This window comes from Heloderma suspectum, chromosome 2, assembly GCF_057233095.1.
Source record: "Heloderma suspectum isolate Gila_16-S chromosome 2, 16-S_ref, whole genome shotgun sequence".
Lineage (NCBI taxonomy): Eukaryota > Metazoa > Chordata > Lepidosauria > Squamata > Helodermatidae > Heloderma > Heloderma suspectum.
In genome coordinates, this window is record NC_139459.1 from 218,761,531 (window position 1) to 218,782,005 (window position 20,475).

The 20,475-nt window shown below is 47.8% G+C and overlaps 1 protein-coding gene across 1 annotated transcript in view; it reads left to right on the top strand.

Moving 5' to 3' along the window:
- Window positions 1-15,262, top strand: part of SLC38A12 (solute carrier family 38 member 12) — a 148,678-nt gene extending 133,416 nt beyond the window's left edge. The window contains exon 11 of the transcript XR_014788273.1: window positions 15,175-15,262. The gene's annotated coding sequence lies outside the window, so the exon portion shown is untranslated. The remainder of the gene's footprint in view (window positions 1-15,174) is intronic.
- Window positions 15,263-20,475: the final 5,213 nt, after the last annotated feature.

Sequence of the window (20,475 nt, forward strand, 5' to 3'; positions counted from 1 at the left end):
GTGAGAGTTCAGGAGTGTGACAGGGTGCAATGAGGTCTGAAAGTGCCTTCAAGTGGTTCAGTGATGGGGGGAAGAATGATACATTATACAGAAGAGGGAGATATAGAGAGATTAGATGGGGAAGCATATCTGAAAGTGGGTTTTGCATACGATGGTATCTGGTAAGTGTGAGCTATGGAAAGCTGCTGCACTGTGCTGTGTCATTGCTCGTGCTTATAGCAGTTCTCTCAGTTCATGTCCCAATGGCAAGCACACTTGCATACCGCCTCATATTTTACTGCCTGATTACTCATCCAGTGATGTTTGTAAACGCAAAAGCATCCACCCTTTCTTCCAAGAGCAGCATCCTAACACCCTCATCATCAAGGCCTTCTGCCTCCACAAGCTCGGAAGGGATGGAGCACTTTGAGCATCAGACTATCAGTCTCAATAGCGCACTTCTCCAAAGAGGTCAACGCACTTAAGGGATGAAGCATGTCCAGTATTGCCCATAAACTCAGGAAAAGGTAGGTGGTTGACATCTTCTAGAACTGAATATAGTATTGCTACAGCTATTACGCTGTTTGCTGCATGTAGATATGTATGGAAGTAGCCGGTGTAATGGGAGGAGAGCATGTTGAAATTGGACCAAAATGCCAAGGATTCATAAATTTGTATAAAATATTCTGGTTGTAGATGTTGAGTTTTCCAGTGGCAGAACTTTAGGTTTGCACAATCAGGGGTGCGGGACTCCTCTTAATGTCACGTTTCCTTTGGGCCCCCTCTTTCCTGATGCACTCACACACACAAATGGGGAGGCTTCAGTCTCAGGCCTTTAATTCATTATCAACAGGTTCATTACAGATGCAAATCCTTGAAGACTCTCAGGCTACAAAGGAATGCCTTCAGGGGATTCAAATGGGAACACCGACATTGCCTGCAGTCTGAAATGAAGCTGGCTGGCAAGACTAACTTAGGGAAGGATGTCTCGCCCTTCCAGTGATGCTTCCCTACGTCGCCTCTCACACATCACTAACCAGGTCGACCGTCTGAGCTCCACCCCTGACGTTTCCCTCTTAGCTCCGCGCCATAGTCTAGCAACTCTTAGGGTCACAGCCCCCACTCTCCTCCTCCTCCTCCCGGCTTCTCACAGAGGGGGGCAGGAGTGGGGCTTCAGGCCCGGCCATCAGGTAGTTAGTAACCTGAGAAGCACGCCTACCCATATCTGAACTGGCTTGGGAAAATGCATCCCCCACTTCTGGCTGTTCCTCTTCTGAATCTGAGCTGCTAACTATCTCCCTGCGCTCAGAATCAATCCTGACACTTAGTAGTGCGCAAAAGTAAAAAAGGAAGTATAGATTTTTACTAATCGTTGTCTATCGGTAGTGAATGCTTGGTGACATTTAGTTAGACTAGGGGTGGGGAACCTGTGGCCCTCCCAGATGTTGCTGGACTACAACTCCCATTATCCCCAACTGTTGACCATACTGGTTGAGGCAGATGGGAGTTGGGATCCAACTGCATCTGGAGGTCTGCAGGATCTCCATCCCTGGGATAGACCAAATTAGCTGCATAGCTATAGATGCAAGAAGCACATTATTGAAAACCAGAAGGTAGTAAGGAGGCTGCAGATGGGGAGGTGACCAGTGACCCATGGGTAGTACCCTTCTTTAATCAAAGAACTTGCTACTGCAAATAGCTCTGCTTTGCATTTCAACACTTGCTCTCCAAAGTGAGCAAAACTGGTGGCAGCCTTGTGACAACCCGTTTGCTTCCAGCATCACATTTCTTTAATTTGATTGTGATGAATGCCTCTGGCCTGATTTCATTTTTCAAATACGCCTTTCTCCCTCCATTCTTTGTGACAGGTGAGTTTACAATAATTGAGGTTATGAGACATTCTCCCACCACCTTCTCCAGCTGCAGGGTGGGGAAATTGTCTGTGTTGTGGGAAGAGGCGCAAGGACCACATCAGCTTGCATGCTATTTGCTGAGCTGGAGAGCACCCTCTCTATTTCTGCCCCACCCCACCCCCCACATCCATCTATTTCACTCTAACACTTAAAGTGAAGATTGACTTCATTTGTTTTTCTGGTGGGATTATAACGTGAATGGCAGTTGTGCTCCGGGGCACCTTTGGAGAGGTTCTCCAACGAGACTTGAGCTGCCTAAAAAGCCAAAGTAGCTTGATGGAGGGTCTCAGGCCTGGTTTGACATGGCAGATTCAGAACAGCAACAGCAAGACAAACACATCTAAAATCTGCTGGTGCCAAAGGATGGTAGCGCAAGGCTTGCCAGAAAGGAGCATAGCAAACTCTCTCTGTTTCCTGATTGTTGACTAGCATCTGCTGTGGGCGCATGAAGAAACCTTTGTGAATTCTGTACTACAAAACCCCAGATTCTGCAACAAATTCCGTGCAGTAGAATATATTATGTAAAATGGAAGGGAAAGGATGCTTTTGATACAATAGCTGCAAGATGGGTCTACTTGAGCATACCTCTTGCTGATGAGGAGTGGCAAATAACCAACACAACGAGGACTGCTTTCTGCAAATTAGAAATGTACCTTGGATATATTTCTCCAGAATTGTCCACTCAGACTTCCTTGGATGGGAACTGAAGCTGTCCTAGTAATTAAGCTGCTGTGGTAGAGAGATGATGGCAAATTCCAGAGGGGTAACACAGTGTCAGATCTGGGGCATTTTAAAAAGTAACGAATATATTATGCCATAGCTCTTGATCTTTAAAATGTTTCAAAGATCCATGGCAATTGTGCAGGTCACGTAGGGATGGCGGAGAATTCGGGTTTCGGGTTTCGGGGGGCTGAATGCCAGTGCATTCGGCCTCACTGAAATCCGTGGCGGAACAGCCTCCCACCCCCAGTCACCCCATGAAATTCCCCCCAGATGAAGCTTACCTGGTGCGGCTCCGGCGGTGGTGGCAGTGGCGGCAGCTGGTCTCTCGGCCGGCTGCTGCGGACGCAAATGGTGGCCGCCATAGCCTGCCAGGCTGCCGTGATAGGCTACGTATTTAGGCTATTTACGTAGCCTATCACGGCAAAGAGCAGCAGGCGCAAACAGCGTAGCGGCCGCCGTTTGCGCCCCTGCTCTTTGCCGTGATAGGCTACGTAAATACGTAGCCTATCATGGCAGCCTGGCAGGATGCAAATGGCTGATGCTGAAGACAGGGAGGGAGGAAAATAAGGCTGCTTCTCTCTTGAAGAGATAATCATCTGAGCTCAGAGGCGTGGCGTGTAAGAGGGTGACTGGGATTGCTAGGGCCTGGTTGCTGCAGTGCCAGTCCTCCTTGCGTTGCTGAGGCAAGGGGATCGGTGCATGCGGCAGCACCTCCGGCAGCATGCGGTCTGGGATTTCTTGCCTTATCCCAGCGGTACCAGAAGGGGTGAAACTGAGCGGTCTCTTCACCTCCAGAATGTTATAGGAACAGATCCAAGGTGTACTTCTGCTTTACGGCCCAGTGTTTAAGCCAGTTGGGATGTGTGTCTCCTCTACGCTATAAACCTAATCCAGTTTTACTGCAGTCTGAATGCTGGGAATTGTAATTTGCCAGAGATCTTTAGCTTTCTCCCACTGAGCTATAATTTCCAGGGTTTGTTGGGGGGAAAGAATTGAGCCTTTGCTGTACATAAGAGCCCGACCTTTCTGATTACAGCTTCAAAGGCAGAATCAGCCCCATTGTTAGGCAAAGTGAGGGGGTTGCTTCAGGTGGTGGATGCTGGGGCAGGAGAGGGTAGAGGCACCCCCCCCCCCGGTTCCCCCGAGCCCCCTGGCCATTCCGATCTTTCTGAATGGGCACAGTGGCAATGCTCGCTTGCTGCTGGCTGTCTCACCTAGTCATCTTGACCCAGTGCTTCACAGACAGCTCTGTGGGGAAAGGCTCCAGACGCAGTGAGCAGGCAGAGAGAGAGACGGCCCAGGCCACCCACACCAGCAGCCCTTGCACATCTGCAGGCAGTGCTCTGCTTGTGTGATGCAAGTGAGCGCCACTGCTGCCGCTGCAGTGCAGCGTTTGTCTGAGCAGGTAGCAAAGCTGTGAGCGAGGGGAGGCGCAAGGGGTTAAAGGACAGGCCTGTGCGCCACACAGCGGCCAAAATCGCCAGAAGAGAGGAAATGCAGCACTAAGAAAGAGGACTCCAATATGCATAGAATGTACATATGCCAGCTTATATGCAGAGACGCAAATTTACAAGTTATAAATAGGAGCACTCAGTGGTGGCTGGTGCCCATTAGGGCTGGCAGGGCAGAGGACAGGACAGCTCTCCAATATTCTATTGAGAGTGCCAGAGGAGGACAGGGGAAGATCATGTGTGGCACTCGGCAGCTGCACATGTACCTGTTGTCTCTGCCACAAATGGGTGGGGGACAGATGGAGGGTCCCTGCCCCATTTGCCCCCAATATAGAACCACCTCTGGAAATGGAAGCCTGTGACCAGGTAACCTGTGTGCCTGCCTGTTCAGTCTGCTGTTCAGCTGCCAACTGTGGATGGGCAGCGGTTCTGATGGTTCTTTATCTTGAAACTGGAATTGGGCAGGCAGCCCTTGAAAGAGAGGACAGTCCTCTGCGGAAAAGGATATATGGCCACCCTACATTGGCTTGCACCTCCTAAGCTAGCCTGCTGCCCTCGGGGAGGTGGAGGTTGCTGTCCTGAAGCCACTGTGTTGAAGGCACCTTCAGCAGCCAGTCTGGCCAGTTTGGGTACATGGAATGGGGTGGGAGCATCCTACCCTTTGCCACTCTGGTGCCCACTCTTGGGCTGGCCTTGTACAAAGGCATGAGGCGTTTGTGTGGCTCAGTGGCTCTATATTCCAGGCACTCACAGCTGCAACTGCAGCTTTTCCGCACCCACGATTCTTTGCTCTAGATGGGATCTCACTTCCCCCCTTTTGCCATGTGGTGCCCTGGAGCAGAAGCAAACGCACTGGAGCTCTGAGCTGCTCACAGAGCGCCTGAATGAATGCAATCATGACTTCCGAAATGGCAAAATGAAGGAGGAATGGGAAATGAGTTCCTCTTCGGGCCTTAATTAGCATGTAAACAAGATATGCAAATGAGCCCAGCCCCAGTGTCTTGTTTTTGCTCTCTGGCTGCCACAGCCGGCCAGTTGCCTTCCTGAACACCAAGGTGGGGGAGGCAAAGGCAAACTCACCTTTGTGCACCCAGCCCATTTGGGAGGAGGCTGCGTGCTGAGGAGGGCCATTTTTGCTGCCATAATGTACAGCCATTGGGCTGCAGCTAGGGGCAGCAGTGCATTGCTAGTGTCCAAAGGGTTCAGGCAATCAGTCCTCCATTCTGGGAATTAGGCCCTGTGCTGTCCTGCACTCTTGCTGCTGCTAATCTGGAGCAGCCCCATCAGACTGAAGGTGGCCCGTTGCTCTGAGTTTGTAGAGGCAGAGTTAATGGCAAAATTGGCCCCAAAGCATCTCAGCTCAGAAAAGCAGGATGAATAAAACATACTTTAAAAATAAAAACAACCATCAGTCCATGTGGCAGTACACTATGGTTGCAAAATGGTGCTATTAATTAGTTAGTGGGTTATTGACTGCTTTGAGAGGAACAATTAGGACAGAAGCTCCCTGCTTCCCCAGGTCAGCGCTTAGCTTTCCATTTTTAAAGGCAACAGTATGGTTTGCAGATCTTTCTGCTTCTTTCCCCCAAGACTTATGGACCAAAGCAAAATGCGAGGGCGTTTTACAAATGGTCCTGACAATTACCTCTTTGCCCACATTATGCTGGGCTAGTAGTGCTATTGTGCACCTGACACTGGCTACAGATTGGACTTAATGCACAACCAGCTTTGTGCCATCTGTATTCAGTAGTCATGTCAGTTGAGATGGGCCGGTGATCGAGTCTGCAAAATTCCCTCCCCAATTGCTGCCTTACTGCATCCTTGCTTGGCGGTTATTGAACATACTGTGGGGGTGGGTGGGGTCTGTGTTAAAAATTGCCCTACAGTGTGTCTGAATTTAGCTTATCTATGGCTGATTGTTAGCTGTGCAAAGTATTCTAGGGGGGTGGGAGGGATGGGTGGGATCTATCCGGCTTTGTAGTGCTGGTAACTAGATGGAGATACCGAATTATCAGCTGAGCCAATCCACCCCCTGCCAGGTCAGGAGAGAATCTGTGATGGAAGAAAGATGCATTAGGAAGCACTTCAGCCAAGCAAGTACTTAACTTTAAGCACATGATTGGGACTCTTGTCATCTTGAGGATTTAAGCATGAGTTTAAGTGCTTTGCAGCATCAGAGCAAGGGAGTCTCATGCTTGCCCCACGCATCTGAGTGCTAATGCTGGATCAAGGGCGCTGCTATTGAGTCGATGATGCCTTCCTTCATCTCAGCCATCAGGGCCATCTCTTCACTTGCTGAGTCAATGGTCTGATCTGGCCTAGAAAACAGCGACCCTCTCTGCCTTATAAAATCAGGAAGATGGTATTATTATTCCTTTATCTATAAAGCTTTAATCCATTCTGCCTTTTCCATGATTCTCTGGAAGGTGGTGTCCAAGCAATTAAAGCCAAATTGCAGTGATAAATAACAATTAAGCCATCAGGCTGTGAAGCAAAATGTCACCATGATGGTGGAAATGCCCTTTGAGATATTCAGGGGGAGGGGAGGCAGCGGAGATGGTGGAGGGGAGTGCCTTGCCTTTGTAGCAATGAATCCTTTTCGGCGCAGTGAGTGCAAGGAGTGACAGGACCCAGCCGCCCTATTTTCCCCCCAAGGTGAGACTTCTTGGAATTACATAGGGTTGCCAGGCACAGGCCCGGATATCTTGGGTGGGTTTCTGTGCAATTTCTTTAAGAGTTGCATAGAATGGATAACTCCTGCCAGATGGAGCAGTCCACAGTTCCTGCAGCACTGCAGTGGGAAAACCTATATCTGGCAATATGTCATATTCTGTTCAGTTCTTAAAACTACTGGAGCCTTTAGGGCAGGGGCAGGCAACTTGTGGCCCTCCAGATGTTTTGGCCTACAACTCCCAACAGCAATACCCAGCAGAGCCAATGGTGAGGGGTCATGGGAGTTGTAGGCCAAAACATCTGGAGATCCACAAGTTGCCCACTCCTACTTAGAGTCTCCATGTGGCAACTTTTGGGAAGCAGATTCTAGGTTCTTCCAGGCAAGGCTTTTATCCCGCCATCACACTGCCTCATTCATGGAATTTTACAGGGGGTCCAGACATTTCCATTTTCAACTCGTAAACTTCCTGGGTTGTCCTGTTGCTTCTTCCGTCTTTTTTCTTACTGCAGAAAATCCATTAAGGAGAAAAAGAGCTGCACAATGCCTCCTAACTGGCAGTGCTAAGAGCCCTCCATCTGGAAGGACCCTCTCTAAATATGCGATCTCACAAAAGCACTCACAAACAGTGGGAAAGTTTGGATTAGATAGTGGTTTTTGTTCCTTAGATTTGGAATGTAGTGGTTTTGATTCCAATATCCAGAATGGAATGAAGGTGGCCGGATGCAAAGAAAGACAGGGCTCCTGTATCTGTAATAGCAGCTTGTCATGTAGGAATGAGAGAAACTGACATTTCTGCTTCTGCTGCACAAATATTTAAGGCACAGGAGTCCTGTCCTCCCTTATTGGTTGCCCTCTTTGGAACGACTGCTTGCCATCTTACTTCATAACTTTTCCTTCTCTCTTACATCTTCATCACAACCTTGATGGATAAGTCACTTACAGGAAAAAGTGTGTGTCTGTGTGTGTTGGAGTACTAATCTCTTACCATTTGGACTAGCAGGAGCAATGTAAGTGGCACGTTGAAATGATTGGCCATCACAGCAAAACCTTGTGTTGCTTGGTGCCTCTTTCCTCAAGAACCCTGGCCTGCAGTTGTGAGTAGGTGGCCATGTGCCCTATTTTACAGAGGATAGTCCTCTATTTGAACCCTGCCCTGCAGTTGTGAATTGGTGGCCAGGTGTCCTGTTTTACAGAGGACAGTCCTCTGTTTGAAAGGCTATCCTGTCCAAGTTCCATTTCAAGATTAAAGACCCATGAGCAGGGAGGCCCTCCGAGTTGCCCATCAGGTTACCTCCTGGGCAGCAGACTGACTGAGCAGGCTCACAGGTCACCTGCTCACAGTCTTCCCCCCTATGGTGAGATGTACTATATTACATTAGAGTCATTATTTCTGAGTGTGCATGCATGCTTATAAATTAGCACATGCGCATTTTATCCAGATCCGCATCTTCTTTTGTCCTCTTTTTTCTGATTTGTAAGTAGACACCCTCGTTGTAAAACCAACCATGGAGAAAGCTGCTCTGTGGACAAATTCCCAATATACTTTCAGAAATGGAGGGCCTGGAAATGGTCTAGCCCTATGAGGAGAGACTGAAAGGACTGGGCATGTTTCGCCTTGAGAAGAGAAGACTGACGGGAGATACGATAGCGCTCTTCAAGTCCTTGAAAGGTTGTCACAGAGTGGAAGGCCAGGATCTCTTCTCAGTAATCCCAGAGTGCAGGACACGGAATAATGGGCTCAAGTGACAGGAAGCCAGATTCCGGCTGAACATCAGGAAAACCTTCCTGACTGTTAGAACAATACAACAATGGAACCAATTCCCTAGGGAGGTGGTGGGCTCTCCCACACTGGAGGCATTCTAGACGAGGCTGGACAGCCATCTGTCAGGGATGCTCTGACTTGGATTCCTGCACTGAGCAGGGGGTTGGACTCGATGGCCTTGTAGGCCCCTTCCAACCCTACTATTCTATGATTCTAGCGCTACCTGTTCCATCTTTTGGACCCCACTTGTGTTCAGTAAAGGCTTATTGGCAAGTTTCAGATGTACAAGCAGGACTAGTTACCATTCTGGACCTCACCTTGCAGCAAGCTGCCTTTTGTATTACAGACCTTGCAGGACTCCATGAACCCTTTCTGGCTCTTATTTGTGTTCTATTTGGGCATCAGGAGAGTCGGTACTTTTTTTTTAATTTGGCAAGGGCCATTGTGAGATGGGAGGAAAGTGTTCTCCCCCTTTTTTTGGTAATGATTTTCTCTTTCTGTGACAGGATGATGGATTGGAGCACAAACCAAAAATATAGTGGACATTTAGAAGTACTTTCCCCAGCAGATTAGATGTTATTTTCAATTTTCCAGCATGTTACTGTAGCAGAACACCTGTAAAAGATTATAGGAAAGAAGAACAATGTTGTGGCATTCATAATAGAAAGTTGTTATTTCTGAACAGAAAGTTGTTATTTCTGAACAAAATGGCATGAAATGATTTCTTTTACTAAAGAAATTGCTATTCTCATGGGCCTCCTTCTCCTTTAAGATTGTTGAGAGTTCCCTGGGAACTCTTAGGCAGCAAAATGGGGCATTTCCTGTTGTGGCCCTTACTCTGAGACAGAGGTGGGCAGCCCTTTTTGGGTGAAGTGAGACAGGTAGACGTGGAACCCTTTCGGTACAGCTGGGACACCCCCACACACGCGCACACATTCATTCACGACTGCACACACACACTTACCTTGAGGGCTTGCTGGGGGTGGGGGCAAAGTTAAAGCCTTACCCACCTACAGCAATCCTGATCAATAGCAGCAGGAAAACAGTGATCCATGTCTCCCAGCCCATGGCTCCCTGAGGGTCTGAGGGCTGCACGCAGAGCAGCCGAGGGCCACCCAAGGACCTCCAGTTGCCCACCCGTGCTCTAAGGAATCGCCTTCTGGCTGAAATGTGCTTCAGTCCATCTTGGCAGGCTTTTAGAACAAGGCTCGGAAGACTTACAATGGAAAGTTCTAGCCCACCTAGTACATCTTGGCCTACTTCTCACAGGTGCTAAACCTCTGTCTTGACTGTATCGCTGCAGGTGAAGCCTGACATGATAGAATGCTCCTCCATACTCCTCCCCCCTGACCCAACAATCCCAGCACATAGAAGCTTAGAAGCCTTCTCCCTGACATCTAGGTTTCTACAGAGGAAGATTCTCCCCCCCCCCCAGTTTATTTACTTTTTTGGAGTGCATTCAGTCATGCAAGCTTGCACCTGTAGACTACAGCCCAGACACAAGTCTGCAACCTCAGGCAGAACTAGTCCCTTAGGTTTACATTGCAACATTTGTTTGTGGATTATTGATTTTAATGGATGTTACCTTACATATTTTTTGTATGTGTGTTTTGCCTTTTTATGTATGACAGTCACAGTGAATAGTGGAATAAGATTACATAAACAGGTACATAAATATTATTAATCGTTTTGCACATCACTTTTTAGTATGCACTTCACACTGCTTAGCACATAACCTAAACCTGGGGAACATATAGAGCCAAGTAGACATATCGCCTTGACTTGAGTACGTGGTTGAGCTAGAAGCTGTTTAGACACCTTACTCAATTAGCATTTGAATAAAAGCCCTGCAGGGGGAGCTGTGTTTTTCAGAAAAGTAATGCAAGCGCTACATAGAAATGCTGCTGTTCTTCAGCCAAAGCAAGGCTTTGTCAAGTATATGCCTAGGGTCAAAACAGGACCGATCACAGGAAGACTTAGAATTATAACGGTATTGGCAAATTCTTGAAAAGGTATCTAAATCTCCCTGTTGCATATCTGTCATAAATCGTTCTGACAATGTGCTGGCAGCCAACTTTAAAAAAAGAAAAGAAAGGGTGCTGGGAAGGGTGGGGGAAATATCAGCAACACTGTTCTATCTAGTGGCCTTCTTGCATGTGTAGTATATCATCTGGCTAATTCTCAAAAGGCTGCCTGCTCTCTTCCAAGAACTGGAAACAACAGCTTGTGATTTTCCCATTTATGGAGGAAGAGCTGTGATTCTGCCTTTTTTCTTTCCTTCTGAGCCTAGCCTTGGTTAGATAGGGTGTTCAGTTAACGGACAGTAGGAATATATAGACAATTCTGCTTCTGTTTTTGATGAAGCTTGTCTGTATCTAAAGCAGTTGGTGTTGATTGATATCACAGGGGATCAAACGCTTCTACATCTGCGTAGGAAATGCCTTGATCCTCTTCACGATAAACACATGAGATCATTACTGCATCGAACATTATGGGGAGTCAGTCACCGAAACATGTGATAGACATTTGATTTGCACAGATTCAGAAGTGTCTTGTAGGTGATTCCCCTGTTTCAACTTCTGTCAAAAGACAGCTCTCTGAAAGCTGCGCCTTCCCCATTACAAAGAGATCAAATGCTTCCCACTCTCTCATCTTCCCCTCCAGTTTCCCCAAGGCACCCATGCTTTCGATGATATTATCCCCATGTAGAGCTTTTGAATGGCACAGGGGAATAAGCCATTTCCCAAGGAGACGACAGTAGCTCGTGGTTTAATTTACAGCCAAGCCTGTTGATTTGCCCTGCTCAGTGTTCATTATCATTTCAGAAAGTTGGCAGTGCTGCTACAATCCTCTATATTTATGTATTCATTTATTTTGTTTCTCTAAAACTATAGTTCAGGCATGTTTATCCTCTGCCTCCCACAGTGCTCAAAATAACAGTATGTCCAGATGTACATGATTCTAGCAGTCACACACTGTGGATGCATGATCACCTTGTTTTGGTAAAATGTTTTCAGTAAGGATCAAGTTCAGAGAACCCACCATTCCTGTTTGTAGCTGAAGGGGCTGTGCAGTTTTGGCTGGCTGGCTGGCTTGCCCTGCACAGAAAAAATGTGCGGTGGTTCCTGTTCATCACCTAAGGGTGCAATCCTGTGGTCCCTGGAGGGTGCCCCAGGGATCATAGGACTCTGTGGATCCCCCACCACCAATGGGCAGAGTGGGGGGTCCTCTCTTGACTGGCAGCAGAAAGCTCCCCCGCCATGGCTACTTTGATGCGGCTGCTGTGATAATGGTAAGGGCAATGGGGTGTTCCTGGACAGATTGGGGAGGCTATGAATCCACCAGATCCAAACCTCCTGCCCCCGTTCATCTGACATGTTCTCAGAATAGGGGAAAAACCTATGCCATGAGTCCTGGAGCTGGCATAGTGACTTTTCCCTCTTGAGAGGGGACAAATTAAAAAATACAAACTGATGGGGTGGGGGGACCACCTCCCCATCTTCTGACCAGTGTGAGCCCCACAGGGCTTAGGAAGTGGTGTTTCTTCTGACACACCCTCCCACCTCCTTCCCCCACCCATAGGATTGCTCTGCTCATGCTGCAAATCACTTATAATATGCAGATTCTTTGTTTTGGATAAACGAGCTCAGTCTATATGCTTTATTCTGAACACAAGATTTGATTTTATTTTAGTATGTGGGGTGGCATGAAGTGACAGGAGGGAAGAGTACAGGTCAATGAAAGAGAGCAGGAATGTACATGACTGGAGGCTATGGGAGATGGGTAGCCAAATAAAGCACAGAAGCCTCACTTTTTAATGTGAAGGCTACTGCAAGCAGTTGCTTAGATCTTAAGCTGTTCCTCCAATCACTTACCGGAGGAGGCCATTTCCGCCAACTCCCCCACCATCTGCAGCCTCCTGAACCACTTCCGACGTTGTTCCCACAAATCCCCCAAACTACGGATGCAAATCACTGGGGTTGCAGGGCATGGGGAAGGTGGGAAGGCACCATTGGAACTCTGTTCCATTCATGGTTAGGATTGAAAGTTAGGATTCAAACCAATGTCTGCACTTTTCCAAATGTGCTTCCACAGCTATGAAGACAGGGTTGCCACCTGGCCAGGAATGGTTGGCACCTGCATGAGAACTTGAAACTGCCTTATTAGTGTAAAGACAAAGCTCAGTATTCTCAGAACTCTGCACCATATTTCAGATTCTGCATCAGACATCTGATTCATTTGAAATTCCATGTATCATTCCCAGCCCCCCTACACACACACCACAAAATCAAGCTTTTAAAAGCTAAAGAACATCAGAGTCTCTAGAACCTGGCAGTCACTAGCAAACAAAATAGACTCGCCCTTGTCCAAATTCCATCTCCCCCTCCCTGATCTTCTACCCAACTCCAATCTGCAGGATGTACTTTTCTGCATGTTATCTGTATAATGTCATGGCAACTTAATTCCTGATAGCCCCCCAAGTATTAGGTTGATTTTTTTTCCTGTTGCTCTTCCCGCAAGAGAAGTGGGAGCATTTTCCTTATATATGCATGTAAGGAAAATGTTTCTGCTTTCTTCTGTTGGCAACAGAATGCTGGGCCAGTTGGTGTCAGGGTGGACACTGAGCCCATAGAATCCCAGAGTAGTTCTGATTCTGAGGAAGAGCAGTCGCTCCTGTGAGAGGAGCACGCTCCTTTTTCCCAGGGCCAACAGCTGATGGAGATTCCTCCCACCAGCATTCCTAGCTTAGATAGCAGTCCTGGGAGTGACAGAGCGTGGGAAGCAGACTTGATGGATGTGTGACGCCGACGCAGAGAGCGGCGCCAAATGGAGGGCGCAGAAAGGAGGCGTAGTGCCCGGTTGGCGCGCAAACAACGGCTGCGCCCAGAGGATCCAAGGGAAAAGGGTAGGGACTCTCCCTAGTCCTTAAGTTTAGGGGTCTGCCGGTAATTCCCTTTCAAACGGGGACCAACTGTTCCAACTTAGGGCATAGGTACTCTGCTGCTCATATCTAGTTGCTAACAGTAGAGTTGTTAAGTTGTAAAAGAGGAATAAAGCTTTGAAAAGAACCCCTTTGTCTGTGTCTGGACTTGGCTACTGGATTAGACTGAGAGAGGCCTCCGAGGAGCCCTTGACAGTTGGACCCTTGGCTCACCTGATGTAGCGGAGCTGCTCTTATGTCCCTATGATCTATCAGTTGCTCCTGCCTCCGTGTGGGCCCATTGTCCGTCTTCCGTTCCATCTCACCTTCTGAAGCAACTGATGGGGGGCATGAGCAGCACTCGCACAGGTGCCATCAGTTTGACCGGCTACTGAATGGCCGTATTTCTTACGTTGGCAGCGCCCTAAGGACTGTAAATCAACCCATTCACTGACAAAACTGCTTCGCTTGCCCATTTCTTCAACTTATTAAAGCCCAGGTCTGCCAGCTGCAACAGACAGAGAGATGGGAAGCGGGGTCGCTCCATCAACTCCACTGAGAGACCAGCTCCAGTTTGCTCATCTTCTGGAAATGTTTCCATTCTAACTGGCCATCACCATTCCACTCATTCCATCTGGGTGTAACCCAAGTCTTAGCATTTACCCCCAGGCAGTCAACCTTGCTCACACACCCAGACCAGGGCAAATCAGTTAAAAAAGGGATTTATTAATACATTCTAGACAAATACTGCATTCCCAACACACATCAAAGCTCATTCCCATAAGTCCTTAACAGGAGAGCAACATGTAACTATGAAGCATAGCCCAGGTCCTCCTGTCTCTGCAGGCAGATTAATCCCAACGTTACAAACCCAGAGTCTCATAGCAATCTCACAGGATGGATGGATGGATGGATGGATGGATGGATGGATGGATAGAGTCACTCTCTGACTTGGCTCTGGGAGAAAACAGGCAAGCCTCCAGACTCCAACACTGTAGTAGCCACCAGGCCCCAGTTTGCAATGACTGAGTCCTCATGCCATGAAGGAAACCTTCTCTCAGCTTCCAGTTGTGCACAGCTTCTCATCTCAGCAAAAACAGCTCAGCAATCCTTTGTCTCCTGAAAACAGACAGAATTATGATAGCAGTCTTAAACTCCTTATCGAAGCCTCCCCACTCTGCCCATGAATCTTCTTTCAACAAACTCATTGAACAAGAACTCATGACAGCCGGACGAATGCCTCCTCCTCCCCTCTCTCCCTTCTACCTCCTGGCTTTCATTTAAATGCAGGCCTGGTCAGAATGAGCTCACCCACATTAACTCCCTGTTAACTCTTTCCAAACATACAAACTCCATCTGTTACATAATAACTACCATATAATTTTAAGAATTGGGGCCAAGTTTCCTTCCTCTTCCCTCCCCATTTTTCCCCTTTTTGTGTTATGTCTTTTAGATGGTAAGCCTGCAGGTAGGGACTGTCTTGTTTGTTATTGATCTCACATAAACCACTGTGGGAGCCTGTTTGGCTGAAGAGCAGGCTAAAAATGCTTTAAATACATAAATAATTTTACTTGGCTTCTAAGATCTCTTCTGTCTGCATTCCTACTTCTGTCACTTTTATTATTCACTTTGCCCTTCTCACCTAGCCAAGGGAGCATTCCCACAGCATCAGTGGAGGAGGAAGATGTTATATATGTACTCTGAGAAAAACAAAGCTGCCTTAACCGTCTCTTCTGATTTATCATCCACAGATCCTTACACATTTTCATCTTCGGACTGTGAGTTCTTTATGAAGCTCCCATGCTTATATGAGGTCCGGCACAGGGTACATGTACAGTATGAGGCAATACTACTGCATCTGGCAGAGGAAGGAAGTGGAGAGCACGGGATCGGGAAGATGAGGAGTGTTTATGCCTCGTCAAAACAAACAAACCTCAGCAAGAATTCCGTGTAGCGCATTTCGGGAGGATTTGTTCCAACGGTCAGTATGTTTAGGACTGCAGCCTACATTGCACAGAAAGCCATTTGGGCAGGATTAGAATGTAACGCTGATGTATTGTACACACAACAGCAACACGTCCTTGCATTTTCAGGAAGAAAAGCCATCAGATGCCAGGTCATAAGTGAATGCATGTGCAGGCATGTGTGCAAGATTGTGGATCGTAACGCAGCCTGTGGAGTAGATGCTGTCCCAAATTCCCCTTTGAGGAGAGTGTCCCAGGTCACATGAAGGGTCTTCGGCTTCCCCCTGTGCACTCTCGCTCTTCCGCTCCCCCTCTCACTGCTGAAAGTCTCCCTGTGTGGTATTGGTATTTTGGCTTATGGGGGGAATCAGTTCCTTTCAACATCATATTCCGCGGTGCCCTTTTCTAGGCAGAGCACCCCCCCACCCGCACGTGTCACACGTGGCAGCGGGCGTTCCTTGCCAGGCCCCGCAATCTGCTCCAGCTGTGCCCTCGTTTATCCTGTGACGACACTGTGCTAGCAAGGCCTGCCCTTGTGACCACTGGGCTTGATTATTGTAATACCCCCTGAGCTGGCTGTCCAGATCAGCAACGCCTCTTGCTCTCCCAAAGCTGCTTGTTCAGAATCCCAGTGGCATCGTGGGCAGCCCTGATCCTATTATCTTGCCTCCCTGTGCCCCTCCCTCCCTGCCTGGAGCGGTCAGCAAACCTGCCTAGAGAGTGGCAGGCTGCTGACTTGATGTTTCCCGGTCGCTCTGTGAAGCCCTGTAATGCTGCTGTCTTGCTCTGCGCTTTTAAAGGCCTCCTGCCCACTTTTACAACAGCATGCCCATGGCTGTATTGATCAGGAGTGCAGCTAGGTGTGGTTTGGGGAAGGGAGGCAGCAGCTTAAGACTGTTTTGATTTGCTGTGGTGCCAGGATAGATGAGGTAAGATGACAAGAGGTCAGGATCCAAAGAAGAGTGCAACAAGTAGGTGGCCGGGTGTCCTCTTTGACAGAAGACAGTCCTCTATTTGAAGGGCTGCCCTGTCCAATTCTGCTTTAAAGATCAAGAACCAGAAGGACTGTTGCCCATCCACAGTTAGCACCCGGACAACAGGCTGAACAGGCGGGCACACGGGTCGCCTGGTCACAGGCTTCCACACTACGATGAGATTCACTGTGATTCTGCTTAAATTATAACAATTATTTCTAGATTTTCATCTAAATATATATATTAGCATATGCAAATGCTATGCAAATGGGTGTCCTCTTTTGTCAGGATTCATAAGTGTCCACCCTAAACAAGTTCCTTGAGTGCAAGATAGCACTGGGAAATCTGCTTTTTAATCTAACTACTTAACAGGCAAATATTAACACGCAGCCACATATGGGGATAGTACTTATACTTACAAGTATAAGTAGCTGGGATGTTTTTCGAAAAAAACACCCAACAGCCTAAATGCCTTTGAGGTTAGCAGAAGGCTTTTATGTGAGCCTTAGCAGTTCTTTGGACCAGGTACACTGTTTGTATATGTGGCCAAAGGATCTCCCTGAGCAAGGCATGACATGCTTGCAAACATTTCCAATGCAAGCTTGGGCTGGTGTGTGTGTGTGGTTACCATCATGCCCATATCTCCAAGCATTTAAAAAAACACCGCTTCCCATTTTTGCATTCCAGACTGGCAAGGAGCTATAATTGGGTCAGTTATAGGGAGGTCACACTGTAGAATCCTAGGTAGAAAATTTTGCTGTATTAAATTCTGTGCATTCAGGATAATAGAAATATGCATATATATGTAGGTGTGAAGTGGCACAACAGCAAAGCAACAAGGAGGTTCTGGATCCAGTATGGATGCCGTCGGTCTTAAGGTAAAACATATAAGAAAGATAGAAAGACTAAAAACAGAGTATTTCAGAGTATATATTTTGAGCTAAATGTTTCCGCCCTCGTCAGTAGTTGTGCTGTTAAATGGTATCAGGAGTGGCAGTCTGGAATGCCTGGAGATGAAAGTTCCTCAGGAGAAAAGGCAGAGGTATGGCTGGCATAATGCTCACAAATTGCCCTCCAAATTAAGGCCGTTTGGACCAAGAGTTTCAGAACTAGGCTCCAGAAAGAGGCCTTCTAGCCTAGCCTAGCAATAGCATACTAGTTTTCAGTGTGCAGGGAAATTTTGTATAGAGCACCCTTTCAGTTGTGGGAGCCCCCACTTGCAGTGTGAAGTTGTTCAGCCCGAGCACTTCAGACTGAAATAGGCAAGTACCTTCCCACTCTCGCAACGCAAGCGTCTGCCTGTTTGCTCGGAAGTACGTCCCACTGTGTTCAGCAGCACTTACTCACAGGTAAGTGTGAATAGGATTGCAGCCTATACCAAAAACAGCCATTTGTGTCCTTTCTCCAGTCGCGATTGTCCAAGCCTGACAGCCCTGGCTTAACGGCAATGTGTTTATGGTGTCAGTATCTCTGTCTGGATCTCTCACATTTGTTTGTTGCAAGAGCCACTTTGGGCAATGCGTGAAAAACAAACAACAAACCCTGTTCTGGGGTCTGTTCTACACAAATCCTGCATGTCGCCACAGAAACAATTCCAGCTTCTGTGCTTTCTCTGTATAGTTTATGCTACATTATATTTAATAAGGCTTAATTGCTGTCTGTGGCCTGGCGGTGTTTTCATGAGTGATGGGATGAAAATGCTTCCTGACCAAAATGGAGTGGCTTGAGGTCAAATGTTTAAACTAAATAAGGCAAAGATGGCTGTTCCCGAGACATAAAAATGCCAGCTTCCCAGAACGTGCACTTTCCCTTTGGGGGGTGGGGGTGTTGGGAGGACAATGTTTGGGAGAGTGCTGCTGACTCTGATGCCCAGTTAAATTGGTGTTCAAACTGTGAAGAGCCAGGTCACTGGCCGCCTTGGGTCACGTGGCCTTTTGGAACCTCTTCAGCAGAGAACAGCAGGGGAAGTGACCACTGATCACAGGGCTTTGGAGACAGATGTACCCAACCAGCTCTCTCTTTATTCCAGCATTTGGCTTCTTCTTTTTATGGTTGTAGCTGGGTACGTTTTGAGTAATTATCCCAGAGGGCAGTTTAATTAGGTGCTATTCGTTTTTCCACTCTGAGTTGTGCACATTGTTGCTTGCAGCAGGAGGGATCCCAATACAGATGGAATTAATAATTAGGTAGAAGTGGAGCTGAGACAGGAATGGATCCCAACTAGCCCCAGATGGGGCAGGACAATGGTGTACTGACATCTGTTGACAGCATGTGGCATTTTTATTAAGAGTGTCTTTGATCCTGATGGGGATATCCTATCAGTCTTGGAAGCCTTGGCTTTCCCTTTACAATGCTTCAGTGTGTATTTCAGCACATGGCTTGTCCAGGCTAATTTCATGTTATTGTATTTCATTGGCTGCACAATTGATTGGAATAACAAAATGCACATCCCACGCTTTCTCACGCATTGGAAATGAATTGGTTGGATAGCCAGAACATAAGAAGAGCCGTGCTAGATCAGACCAGAGGCCTACCTAGTCCAGTGTTCTGTTCCCACATTGACAAACCAGATGTTTCTAGGAAGCTCACAAGTGCAACAGCACTGTCCTACTATTCTTCCCCAGCAGCTGGTATTCAGAAGCATACTGCCAATGTGATTCGTGAGTTTGTTCTTCTAATCTGGAAGACGGAGGGGGTAAGATCTCTACTCACAGTTTCAGTGTGAGATTTCCTCGAGACACAAAACAATAGGGAAGCTCTAGGAGTTTGGCGTGGGACTGGGTGTGTATCTTAAGACTTGCATCTGACTATTCCTATGGTACAATAATCATAATTTCCTTCTGTAACATGTTATCAAATGGCAAATTAGGAATTACAATGTCAGAAGCAGCCTGAACTTGTTCTCAGCTGTGCCCTTGTTCCAGTAGATCCAATGGTCACAGGGAAAATAATTAGTTAAGCAGGCAAAAAGATTCTGCCACTCCTCACACATTGAAAAAATCCTGACCCAGACCTTTTAAAGTATTGCCTAGATGCCATGGAGCCAATTTCCGCTGCATTCAGAAGACCTGAGGACTGCAGGTTACAACTTCACTCAGGTGAATTATTCACAGGAGGAACGGCCCTGAAGCCATTTCTGCCAGCAGCTTCCTAGCTGACCTGGTCAAGTCACCACCTTTCTCCAGAACGGTCTTTGTTGGAGCCACAAATGTCCAGGCCTATTTGTTTACGTTATCAGTTTTTTCTACCGAGGGTTCAAAGCACTTTATGATGCTTCCAAGAAACCTGTGAAGCTGCTGCTCTAAGGTCTGGCCCTACCATCAGACAGAGTAAGGCAGGCATCTCAGGTGGAAGATGCAAGGCGGGCAGCAGTGGCACCCTCTTGCCATTCCCTTCCTCCTCAGCTGGTGCCCTGGCAGTGGCTATGCTTACTTGTTGCTTGGCAGTCTGTCGCACCTGATGCCTTCTCCCAAAGCATCCATGGACAGTGCCACTGGGAAAGGCCCCAGACTGAGAAAGCAGGGAGACAGGCAGCCAGGCCAGGCTACATGCTCCAGTAGGCATTGCTAGTACACGTGTTGTTCCGCTGATGTGCTGCATGCTGGTGCTGGCACTGCTACATGAGAGCATTTCTTTGAACAGGCAGCAAGCAGGCGCCAGGTAGAGTGGAGGTGAGGTGCTGAAGGACAGAGCTGTGTGTGCCACACAGCCTGCCCTTCACTGCCTAACCTAGCTTGCCACCCTCAGGGGTGGTGGTCAGCATCATGGCACGGAATGCAGGGCACCACCACCTTGTCCTTCACCTCAGGCAGCAGAATGTCTTCAGCCAGCTCTGGAAGCTGGCTGAAGACAATTACCCTAGGTAATTGGTTCCATGACAGTGGAACCAGTTACCCAGGGAGGTGGTGGGCTCTCCACACTGGAGGCGTTCAAGACGAGGCTGGACAGCCATCTGTCAGGGATGCTCTGACTTGGATTCCTGCACTGAGCAGGGAGTTGGACTCGATGGCCTTGTAGGCCCCTTCCAACCCTACTATTCTATGATTCTATGAAGTCAGAGGTGAGCAGCTGGTTTGATCTGAAGGGCTGGGAGCTGCACGACAAAAGTAACCTC